Genomic DNA, 12,045 nt, shown 5'->3' on the forward strand with positions numbered 1-12,045 from the left:
CTTGCTTGTATATAGAGATACTTACAGAGTTTGTTCTGTTGGAAAATACACTAAGCAAAGGTACTAGGACTCCTGCTAACCTTACTCCTTCACTTTCTAGTAACTACTCTCAATGACAGGACTCAGATTTTAGATCTGAAAGTGAACATTAGTTCAAAGATTGCTAACTTTAGAATGAAGAGTACCATTTTAGAAATTTCAGAGAAAACTTTAACTTCTGTCTTCTTTTTAGACTCAAAAGGTTTGGTTAATCTGAGAAATATTTCCATCCAAACATTTGGGGGCTTACCTGAATCTAACATCTGTTCCTTCAAAAGTTCATCATTTATAGCAGAGCTGGCACGTAATGTCTCTTTTTACTGGAAATCTCTACAATATTATCAACAGCATAAGGTTGTGATTAAGAAAATCAATTCAGTATTAAATCTGGATTTCTTGTCTTTAGTGGTTTAAGACACACACAAAAATTCTGTCTGATTCAGAAAGAAAATTTTCATTGGTCTAAATTAAATGACCCAGAGAATTAGTTTTCAGAGAAAGAATAGGTCTTTATTAGTGTGACACCTTCCAGTGCTTTGAAAATGTGGGTGAAAATTGTATTTCAACTTGACACTGTACATGAAGCTGGGTTCCAAGTACTTTCTACAGTACGTACAAAGCCATAGGGTACTGATAAAATGAACTGTAACTTATTTTCTGGGATAGGTACTGAAAAAACAACTTCCTACTCCATAGAGTTGGAACGGACCTGGAAAGCTGGAAGTGCTGAATTCAGACCTCTTTCAAGACAGCACCAAATTTCAGTTGCTCTGAACCATCTTTCCCTGGCTTGGCCAAACCTAGGCTTCCCACGAGTGAAGACTGCGGCAAACACGTAGAGCCGAAGCTTTCTCCTTTGGCCTACAGTCCTTTAACAACCTACGAGAGTGGACACTGTCTAACTCAATTATTTGTGATGTGGGACTGATTTAATTCAATACCACAATGGCAGAGAACCAAGCATTGGAGACCAACGAACCATTATTCCCACTGAAAAAATACCCTTGTTTGGTATTATTATTTGAGGAGGGTCAGCGCCTGATTTTGTGCTGTGTAGCAAAGAGTCTGGCATGTATTTGGTCTGGAATCATTCAATCAATGATGCTGGCAAACTGCAGAAGTTGTTGCCATTTGAGTCTTATGAAGTGAAATGTAAAGGGCAATTAGTTTTGTATACAGGATTCAAAATCTGGTTTGTTCTCTTCTAAGGATCCGCATGGGTTGTTTCAGGGCAAAGAGGATCTCTTCCCAAGACTGGCATATATACATATAATGTATTGATTGTGGAAAAGCACTAACAGCTGTAAAAATTGAATGGATTTTAAGCACCGTGTGATCTAGCTGTGGGAGAAATTTTCTACCAAATGTGAATGGAATTACATTAGGAAAAAATAACACTGTTAACCGTAATAAGCTTGCCATTGATTATTACAGCATGTTTCATTTTAAATAGGAAGTGGCATGGGAGAAGTGAAACAAACCAGTAGGAACACGTCTAAGCCATTCAATGTTTTTTTTCAGCCTGTCAAATTCATGCAAAACAGTGGATGATCAAAAATCAGGTGGGTTTGCATCATTAAATTCAAAATTACAGTCATACCCATGCAAACTTTTCTCATCTGCTTAACAAATGAAAATAAGTGGAAGGTTTTCTGTCTTTTTAAAACTGTTTGTACATTCCTGCTTTTGCGTATTTTGGTGAAAGAGTTTGAACTGCTTCTTGATGCTGTTTGAAGTTGAAAACTGATACAGACTTAAATAGCAGAGGCTGTTAGTCTTGGATGCTCCTTCAGCTAAGGAGAAAGTGAAAGGTATATGTGATACGTGTCAGGCCTCCCTGGGGCCACACTGTTGTGCATAAGGCTTCCAGTTCTACAGTTTACCAATCTGAACACAATTCTAGATCTGTCTATTCAGAAAAGTGTTTTAAGCATGTATTAAATTGTCATTGACTTCATATATGGAACTGGATGGTTTGCCAAGTAGAAGCAGACTGTTTGAAGCAGAGCTAAGGATTTGATCCTGCGTTCATTGAAATCATCACTAGTTCTCCTTCTGAATTAATTAGTGCAGAAACTAGTGCTAAAATATGCATTAACAAGGGCATGAGTGAATTTACAACTTTAACTCCTTAGTTAAGAAAAAAATAGAAAAAAAAGTTTTCTGTTTTTTTTATGCTACTTCTGCAAAGTGCTTCTCCAAGAAGATGTTATCCTTTTTATACGTGAGTTTAAACCAGTGGTTAACCCTCAACATACAAACATTGAAATGTGAGTATTAAGGGCTGATAAAGAAGAGTTTCATCATGAGTTGGTTTGCACTTTCTCTTTATGCAACGTTTCAAGAACTTTCTGAACTATCAGATAGCTTGTGGGTGGTCTTATTCAGCCAAAGCCCTACTGTGATATGGTAGCTGCAAAGAGAATTCAGTGGAACATGTTGCACGCCAGTGAAAAGTAAATCAAATATTAGTGACATTCTCTTAAGAGACAATGCATTTAATTTGTGAAGTATTTTCACCATTACAACTAAATAATAATAATAAACTTCAGAAATCTTACATTCTTAAGTAACCCAATCCCACTGCATTGGGCAGTGTGAGAGTCAATGATTATGTGGTTTGACCCTCATATGGTACATCAATCATGGCAATGTTCTTTCCCTTTGCGTCCAAGTAAAACCACTACTTCCCACGCAACATGTCATTACCATCACAATAGGATCTGCTTGGTAATAGCATTTGGAAGGGATCCTTCACTTTAAAGCACTGTTTGAAATCAAAGCTCCCTTCCTGTTGCAACTTAGCTTTAAAACAGACTTCTAGTGATCCTGGCAAATACAATGCTCTTTTTCTTTACCCTCCTCAGTTCTGATTCCATTCATTGCCTTTTGGCTACTTTTTTTTTTTAATGGAAAACCAGAAAAGAGGTTTTCCAGATCTTGAAATAATATTAAATTCTGAATTTCAGAGGGGAAAAAGGAGAATTTTCCAACTGACATTTGCCTGTGTGATTTTGAAACCTCCATAGTATGTCCTTTAATTGGAACCATCCAACGAACTGCAACAATCTCCAACCTTTGTTCAAATGACTAACTCGAAAAAGAATTAAACCATAAAATGTTACTTTTATAAAGTAGCATTATAAAGATTTGACAGAAGTAAGCTGAAAAAAGGAAAAATTCAGACAACACGCTAATTCCACCTATTGCGGTAAACAGTAGCAAATGGTATTCACTTAGTCTTCACTGTTTGCCAACAAATTGGGCAAGGATTCCATTTCTTTCCCTTAATTTTAAATACTGAGTCATTAATTGCTAAGATTTGTTCCCTCTCACATATTCAAAGGCTAACGTTGCAAAAGAGGATAGTTTACTCTTACATTTTGATCTTTTAGTATACATCACTGCTGGTTTTTGGCTATTATCTAACCAAGAGTATTAGAAGTGCGCCCAGCACTGTGTTATGTGGGAGGTCCACATAACATAATGGAAATAGTTATCTTTCTTAATTAAAAAGGATAAATATTTCCTTCCTTTCTCATGTGACAGCTGTTTTCCTAAGAAGGATCAAATCCCCACTGGGCTTTTGGGACGACCTAGCTGGAGGGAATCATTTGTCTATTAGGAGGGAGAGGGCCTGCCTGAGGACATGCAAGTTGTGTCATGATTTAAAGTTGTGTCAGCTTGATTCCCAGCTGGAGTGGATGCTGCAGGTCAGGGCCCTCTTCTGAGAATATCTAACTGCTGTGCATTCACATAAAGCTTCCCCACCAAATTATCTGCTGGAGCAGAGGAGAGAGAGATGGCTTAGGATAGCAAAGCCGCTGTTAATTTTCACAGATATGTATTAGATCTGCATAATCAGCTTATAAATGGAATGTGAATTGGTCTGGTCACCTGTCACTGGCCTCTCTTCTCCACTTAGTGTGGTTACTGAATTTCAATGCTGATTTTTTTTCTTTTTTTTTTTTTTTCTTGGAGTCCTTGACAGTAATACCCAGGTTAGTGGGTGCTGTAGTAGACTAATTAGGGTTAGTGAAAGCACAGACTTCTACACCTAGGCCCATAATTGAAAAAGATGGGCCCCATGACAAGATGTGCCTGCAGACTAAAAAGGATTGGAGCACAAAAGCCATATCAGGTTGTGTTTGTAGCTGTAGTCAGTGCTTTTTGCTAACTTCTCTCCTTCCATAAGTATGTATTCATGGACCTGTCTCCATGATGGACGGGGTACTTCTTATTACCTTTTTTTCCTCCTCCCCCCCCCCCCCCCTTTTTTTTTTTGTCGATCTTTCTAGACAGCAGAACATATGTCTGCATGTGACACAAATAAGGACTGAAGAGAAGGCAACAGCACGGTCTTTACAACTGCTTTTTGTCACTCCTGCCAGCTATTCTGATTTCTTTCTCTAGTCCTAGGCTAGTGCTTTCTATAACCGAAGAATCCTGAATGGAACAACTGCATCCTCATATTTGTCAAACAAGGATTTTGTATAGTTTCTAATAAAGAGGAATGCCCTACGTGTCATGATTATTATACAGAATTACTTGGACCCTTTGAGATAATTATTTCCTCTAACAAAGAAATGAAAAGGGAGCTTAGGAATTTCTTGTTAGCTATGAGTGTCTTTTCCATGCCAGAAAACCTTTCTATGACTACAAGCATGAAACCTAAGAACAGGAGAGTGCTTCCTGAGGTCTCCCTAAGAGCATCATATGCTACGGACTGGTGAGCTTCTATGGTCCCATATGACCTTGTGGGTCTAGTAGTAGGCGTCCTCTGTCAGCCTCTGCTGGAGAGGCAAGGAAAGCTGACCAGGTCTAAACAAACTTCATTCATACTCATGTTCTTTTTTGGGGTATTTCTATTAAGTTATGTTTTATTTGTCATAAATATCACAGAATCACTAAGGTTGGAAAAGACCTGTAAGATCATCAAGTCCAACCATCACCTAATACCACCATGCCCACTAAACCATGTCCCACAATGTCTTGTCCACACGTTCCTTGAACACCTCCAGTGATGGTGACTCCACCACTTCCCTGGGCAGCCTGTTCCAATGCTTCACCACTCAGTGAAGACATTTTTCCTAATATCCAGCCTATAGTTATGCTCTTCTGGCAAAATGTGTGGGCAGCCCACCTGTCCTTAATGGACCGGGGTCAGTCAAGCTATTCATTATGGCCTACACCCTGAAGTGAGGGATCCTTTGGTGAAGAAAGGTAGTTGAGAGAGATTTCTGGAAGAAAGAGAAAGGCCATGTTTAGGAAATCTCTGTTGTCGCCAGGTCACTATACAGAAGCTGTATGTCATTATATCCTTTCAGAAAGAGCTGATCACGCTGTGGGTGGAGAAGTGTAAACTTGCAGTCTGTGAACTCATGGACTTCTCAGGCCAAGAAGCACAGTAAGTGGGAGAAGCAGATGGCAACCAGGTGGAGCAATTAATGAATCCAACTAGTAGGAATGACCAGGGGCCGGCACTGTTACTGGCAGCAGGTTAATGGGCAGCTTGGCTAGTGGGTGCTGATGGAGGGTGCACTTAACAGAGAGACTCTTGGGACTGACAGAAAGCATAGTGTAAACCCACAGCAGTGGAGGACTTGGCCCTCAGCGGGGCTGGTCTAATGGATCACCCCTAAAGAGCTTCAGGAGCAAAGCACTCTCTCTGTAAAGCTGTGAGAGGGTATAGCACCTGGGAAAAGAGGATGTGCTGTTAGGGGCATCAGATGAATCTGCCCATTCATTGCAGTCTTGGATGTGAAATGGTGAGTGCTGCAGCTGGACAAGGAGCTATTTCAGCAGTTTTAGTACAGAGGCTATTGCTGGCATGTTCTGGGGAAAAGATAGTATTGCCTATGGGATTGTTTAGGTTTTCCTAATCCGTTTCCAAAATGTTTTTCTCCTCTTCCAGTACACTTCTCTTTATTTAAACCCATTTGTTTGACTTACTGCTTATAAGTGGGGAAGTATGGCTCATTGAGTACCTTAGTAATATAATTTGATTGCCAGATTGCTGGATAATGGCTTGAGTGTTTTATTTTGAATCTTTCAAAACTCTGTTGCTATTGCCACAGCCCTACTGCTTGCTAACCAGTGTCTGGCAGAAAGGCTAGATTTGTGAAAAGACAGGTCGACAGTGGAGAGTGAGTTGGGTAGTTTGCACCTCTTGCTGTTTTTCATGAAAGTTGCCTTGCATGGACAGGTTGGTAGGGAAAAATGAACTGACCCAAAAAGGGGGTGAGCAGGGTGGTGATATTCTGCTGATGGTGCTAAGGTAATTGGGGTATTCAGGGCAAGGCTGACTGAAGAATTGCAGAAGGATCTGACAAGACTGAATGACTGGTCAATAAAATGGCAGATTTAATTTAGTGTGGCCAGAAATAGTGATACACAGAGCAGAGAAAAAATAATCCTCTTTACCTCAACTTAAGGACATTGTTAGAGGAAGAATGCTAGGCTAGTCAGACCTTTGGTTTAACCTGATAAATCTTCTCTTGGACATCTTTTTTCCTTTTCCTAGTAACAGTAGTTCTACAAAGGCTGTCCCTTTATACTCTGTAAGCCCTGGGAATTCACAACAATTTAAAAAAAGAAAAAAAAAAAAGTGTCTGCTCCTGGGTCCATAAAGAATCTTCCAGGTTTCAGTACAATTTCACAGAAAAACTTGTGCAAATCAATCTCTCCTTGCAGAACCTATTCTTGGTGTCTCCTGTGTTGAGCATCTTTGCGGGAGAGAGAAAGTTGGGCCGGGGGTGGCATTTCCATGTCATGTGTCTCAGCATCTGTTTTCAGGAATTTATACAATTCTTCTTTATCCTCCACTCAGAGGAGAGGAGAGCGAGAGAGATTGGTGTTTAAACCACAGTGAAACCCTGTGGGATACAGGCTACCTACCTGTCTTCAGGTCTTTGTTTGAAAGCAAGAGTACTTGTGTACAACTGAGGTAGGGATAGAGTCGTGTCTATATGAACAGGCAGAGCAAAAGCCAAAAGTCAGTCCAAAAGCCACGTAGTCCTCCTGGTTTAGGAGGTTTATAAGCTGAGAGTCAGGGTACGTTAGCTAATGCAGAGAGTACCATTTACACTGGCTTGTCTGGCCTGCTCAAAGAGGAGTTTGTAAAGTCCGTGCTTCTCTGTGCTTATATTTTAGGAGTCTCAGTTTAGTCTGGGTTGGAAAATTTGGGCTAGACTCTGCACTCTTAAAAAGAACACTCCAAACACTTCAAATGTCCAATCTTGAGTGCCATTTCCTTTCTCTAGGGAATGTTGTTTTCCTAGATACAAAGCTTAGCACGAGCATCAATGTGGCAGACTGCTAAGGTTAAGATCATATAGTTTATCTTTAAAAATTATTTTATATCATCCTTAACAGCAGCAATTAATTCTACAGGTTAGAATGCTTTATGATTTATAGCAGTCAGGAAGTGCTACACAACTTAATATATGACACAATTTTCCAGCCACTTTGGTGTAGTTGGCTCCAATGCCTTATAACCATTAGTGGGATATGGTAATTTGCTTCACAGTTCTCTTAAATAGTTACGATTTTTTTAAGTTCACCTGCTGTTTCTTTTTTGAGGGAGTGATGGGAATTTCAGTATGTGGTGAACCAAAATTAATTTAGCATTTAATTTAAAGTAGTAACTGTTCCTTTGTAACATAAGCTTTCATTGATGCCTTCATAATAGATGTAATAGATAACCAATTTGTATCTGATGTAGACAAACACAAAAAATTGATGACAAGTGGAAATGTGTTTCTAATTGTAATGAGAGTTTGAATTGGCTTCAAGTTCTGATGTTTATGCAATATAAATTATTAGAGAGGCTAAGGCATTGCCAGTAGCTGAACTTTCTATTATTGGATGGAAACTTAGCTATAGCACACAGTGAGTTGAATGTTTTCTGTGTGCACATGCATACATACACAGAGAGCTACTGGGATAAAGTAGACTGAACCTAGAAAGTTAGTCTGGACAGTTAAAGAAATGTTGGAGTAAGTGGTGCTTGAGAAGTTCACGCTTCTTCTTGTGGCTCATTTCTACCTCTTCCAGAAAGTGCTCTGCCTCCTCAGGTTGCACCAGTACATGTGTTTGTGGGACTAGCCTGCATATGGATCATTGAAAGTTTTTCAGGTTAAAAGCCGTTCCTCCCCCATTTTGGGGAGCTTTGGACGTAGGACAGGATAAGGCATAAATAGAGTAAGTGACTTGTGCAGTATTTCACAGGCAATAGAACTGCACCTGTTTTTCCTGACTTGAGTACTATGACAACAAGAAAATCCTGCGCATGTTAAACTAAATTCTAAGCACATGTTAAACAATTAGCATGTTAAACTAAATTCTAAGCAATTTGGTACACTATAGAAGTGTTTTGGGCAGTGAAAGGAGAGTTCTGTAGATAGAGTATATGGGGTCTATGCTCTGAACATCAGTGGGCATTTGCTGTCACCCTGAAGAGTCTGTCTTATTTCTGTCTGAAAATCAGAAATAGGAATGTTCATCTCAGGGAGGTGTTGTGAGGTCTAGTTATTATTTTCTGCAGAATCCTTTCCTGCTTGTGGCAGAGGACATACTAGGTAGGAAGCTAATTGTTTTTGAAACGCATAACCTTTGCCTTAAGTCATGAATCCAGCTCCTACAGACATTGACTTCTCAGAGACTTGAGTCTGAACAAAGAGATGATAAAATAAGACTTGCTCAAAGGGTTTTCATTGATGGATTTGAAGAATAATTAGTTTTTAAACATTATAATTCATTAACATCTACTATATCCATTCACTTTGTTGCATTTCTTTTCTTTGTACGTGTATCTGAACAATTTCTAGTTTGTACTTACTTGTACTTATTTCCTATGATGCAACTTCTTGTTACTGCTTCTGAGCAGATGCATCATTTTGGAAGGGTTTCTCTAGCAAAATGGAGAAATACTGGCTGAATTTAAGCATCATTTGTTGTTGTAAGGGCTTATAGTTCATAAGCAATGCTGTTGCCGAGAAATAATTCCAATATAACAAACTTAATTGAACTTCCTATGTCGGGAGATTCTTACAAAGTTGCTAGCCTATTGCTATTCTACGACAAACTAGGAGAAAAATTTTTAAAATTATTTTAAGATATTGATATCGAAGTTTAACTGTGAAGAAGAAATAGGTGTTTGAATTCTGCTGTTAGTGGCAGCAAATCATGTTAGCAATAGCAGTTGAAAAGGAAAAATAGAAGTCTAAAAAAGAAATATATCCAGTAAGCTAAAAAAGCTTTGGTGTACTTGAATGAATACTGTTATGTATGCCATCATACATAGATCCATTCTGAATACCTATTTTGAGAGTAGCAATGTCTGACTGAGCCCAGCAGACAAGCTCATGGGAAGAGATCTAGTTTTCTGTAAGACTCTGACGGATACGTTACCATATATATATGTATTTGTGTGTAATTGCCCAGCTGTGCAGAACTCGCTGCACGCTGCTCAGTTTAAGCTGGCTATACTCTTGTTTCTGCCAAGTTTGGCCTAAACCCTTTGCATCTGAAGGGAACAGAGTTATCAATTCATTGCTATGCTGAATGTTTATTAGGAATTCTTCTCCATTAAGCACAGATAATACCTAAATATCCAGTTTCGCATTCTTGCATAAAATCACAAATAAGAAGAATTTTTTAACCATTGATGGTAATTTACTAGCTATAGGAATGATAGAGGCAAAGCAAACTTCTTGTTGTTTCAAACTAAGGAGTGCAGGCAATACAGAATGTAAAAAAGAAAGAAAAAAAGACCCAACAAAAAAAATCCCCCGCCCCCAAACCTCCCTGAAACTATTATAATGAATGTTGTTATACTCTCATGTGTGTGTTTTAAATGTTGATATCACCAAATATAGTTATTTGCATGAGCTGTTTTAAAGAGGGAATCATTGAGAAGAGTAATTTTAGGATTGACTATTTTGATTTGAATACATTGCCCATTAAAATTTGGTTTTGTTTTTACCTTTGCCACTCTAAAGGCGGGTAACTTAGTGTAAATCAGTGCATCACTTGGAGCCTGAGATCTCCATGTTTTGACAGTGGAGATAACATTGTCTTATTCCTAGCTTTCTTCTATGTTCTTTTGATTATTTTTTTTTAAATGTTTTGGTTTTACTAGCCTCTTAGGGGACACAATATTTTCTTGCATTGTGAATATGCAGAACTCGCCCAGAGATTCTAATGAAGATTGACACCTCTAGGTGTTAATGCAGTTTGAAAAATAAATACTAATTATTTGGATCTTTCTCATCCCCTTTCTACTTCAGTGGCTCTATTCTTTAACGGGCTTGTTTGCAATTTAAAGGGCTAAACAATGTAACAGAGTTTTGCCTTCTGGAATTTTGTTCGGTTTTCTTTGCTATGTTTCTTGCTGTGGTGTTAAAGGAGCTGGTCAACTGAAGGTACAACAGTTATTTATACTTATATCTAAGACTTTCAGGATGCTATTGAGGCCCCTTTGAATTCAGTGAGAATTCAATGGCAATGGTCTCTCTTTTAATGGAGTGAAGGTTTCATTCTTTCTGGTCTTACAGAAAAGTTCCTGGCTTCCAGAAAAGAGCTTTACTTTTGTTAAATGTTTCAGCAGTGCTTCTCTCAATCCAGCAGCACTCAAAGCCATAATTTTTCAGTTTGATATGAGGTTGAGTAAATGCTCAGAAAAGAATCAAAATTTGATCTTCCAGTTCGGCTGTGACAAGGAATGCCATTCAAAAAATCATATTTTTTTTTTTTTTTTTTTTGGGGGGGGGAGGAATCTCAAATGTATCATAGATATATTTTTTTTCTTAATTTATAGCAGGCCACAATAATTTTACTTTTTAAATATTTTTTTCTTCTTCAAGAACGTTTACTGAGAACATGTGCAGTTCTGGCTGCATGTTGAGAGATAATTCACTGAGATGAATTATTGTTGTATTTTGTAGTGAGATCACTGCTCATAAGCTCAGGGATTAATATGTATTATCTAGCCAAAATCAAGCTTTTATGTATGGTATTTCCTCATTTGAAGGGGGCGGGGGAGGGAACCCCTGCCTCTAGCATTTCCAGAGTAGTTTGCTTTTCATGTTACAGCAGGCAGCAGGAAGACCTACAAGAACTATCAACCACATTTAGCCAAAACCCATCAAGTTCCTCCTGTGTTTTTCACAACTGTGGTAAAAAATCAGTCATTAAATAGAGCTCCAGAGAATATGAGGGTTGTCTGAACAGATCTTGTATTCTCTTTTCAACTCTGAGAGTAACCCAAGGGATGTCCTGTCTGCATACTTGACTTGCCACTTATTATTGCCAAGGCATGAACTGAGACTTTTGTAGGATGTAGAAAGAGGTCAATATGTCCTTTGGGCTAAGACAAGATGTATCGTTATCAGCATATCTAATATAGCCTTGTTCTAGCGTTATATCCTATACCTACATATGTATGTATATTCATATGCACACATAAAGGAAAGATAAATCCCCAGAAGTTCACGCAGTCATGGATACCTTTGCTATCTCTTCATTGTTTTAATAAGGCAAACAGTTGATATCAAGTATTCAAAAGGACAATTTTCTATCACAAAGTGGCGAGGGGGTTGTGGCATGTGGAACTTTGTTCCTAACAGCAACTAACAGCTAAATTCAGATTTGAATTCAGCTTCAAGCTTAGAAAAGGAGGAGAGAGAAGCAAGGATGTTTTCACGTGTGTCAGAATTATAAGCTAAGGTCTCCTACACTTGCTTTATGCAAGTACTAAATAACTCTGTATTTTATAAATTAAGTAGGTGGACATGATGATAAGAAATTATTAACTGGCAGTTGGCAGGTGTACCTTATAAAGATGACGGAGAAATACAGTCAATGTAAGTCTTCTGCTGAATTTCGCAACTCAAGTATGTAGGTGTGCACATGAACAAAATTAGTCGTTAAGTAGAAAAGTAGTAAGAAAATATAATATTATAAAATGTGTTGACTGTTTAATTTGCTTCCCATTCCTTTTTATTC

Source organism: Gavia stellata, chromosome 6 (assembly GCF_030936135.1).
Source record: "Gavia stellata isolate bGavSte3 chromosome 6, bGavSte3.hap2, whole genome shotgun sequence".
Classification (NCBI taxonomy): domain Eukaryota; kingdom Metazoa; phylum Chordata; class Aves; order Gaviiformes; family Gaviidae; genus Gavia; species Gavia stellata.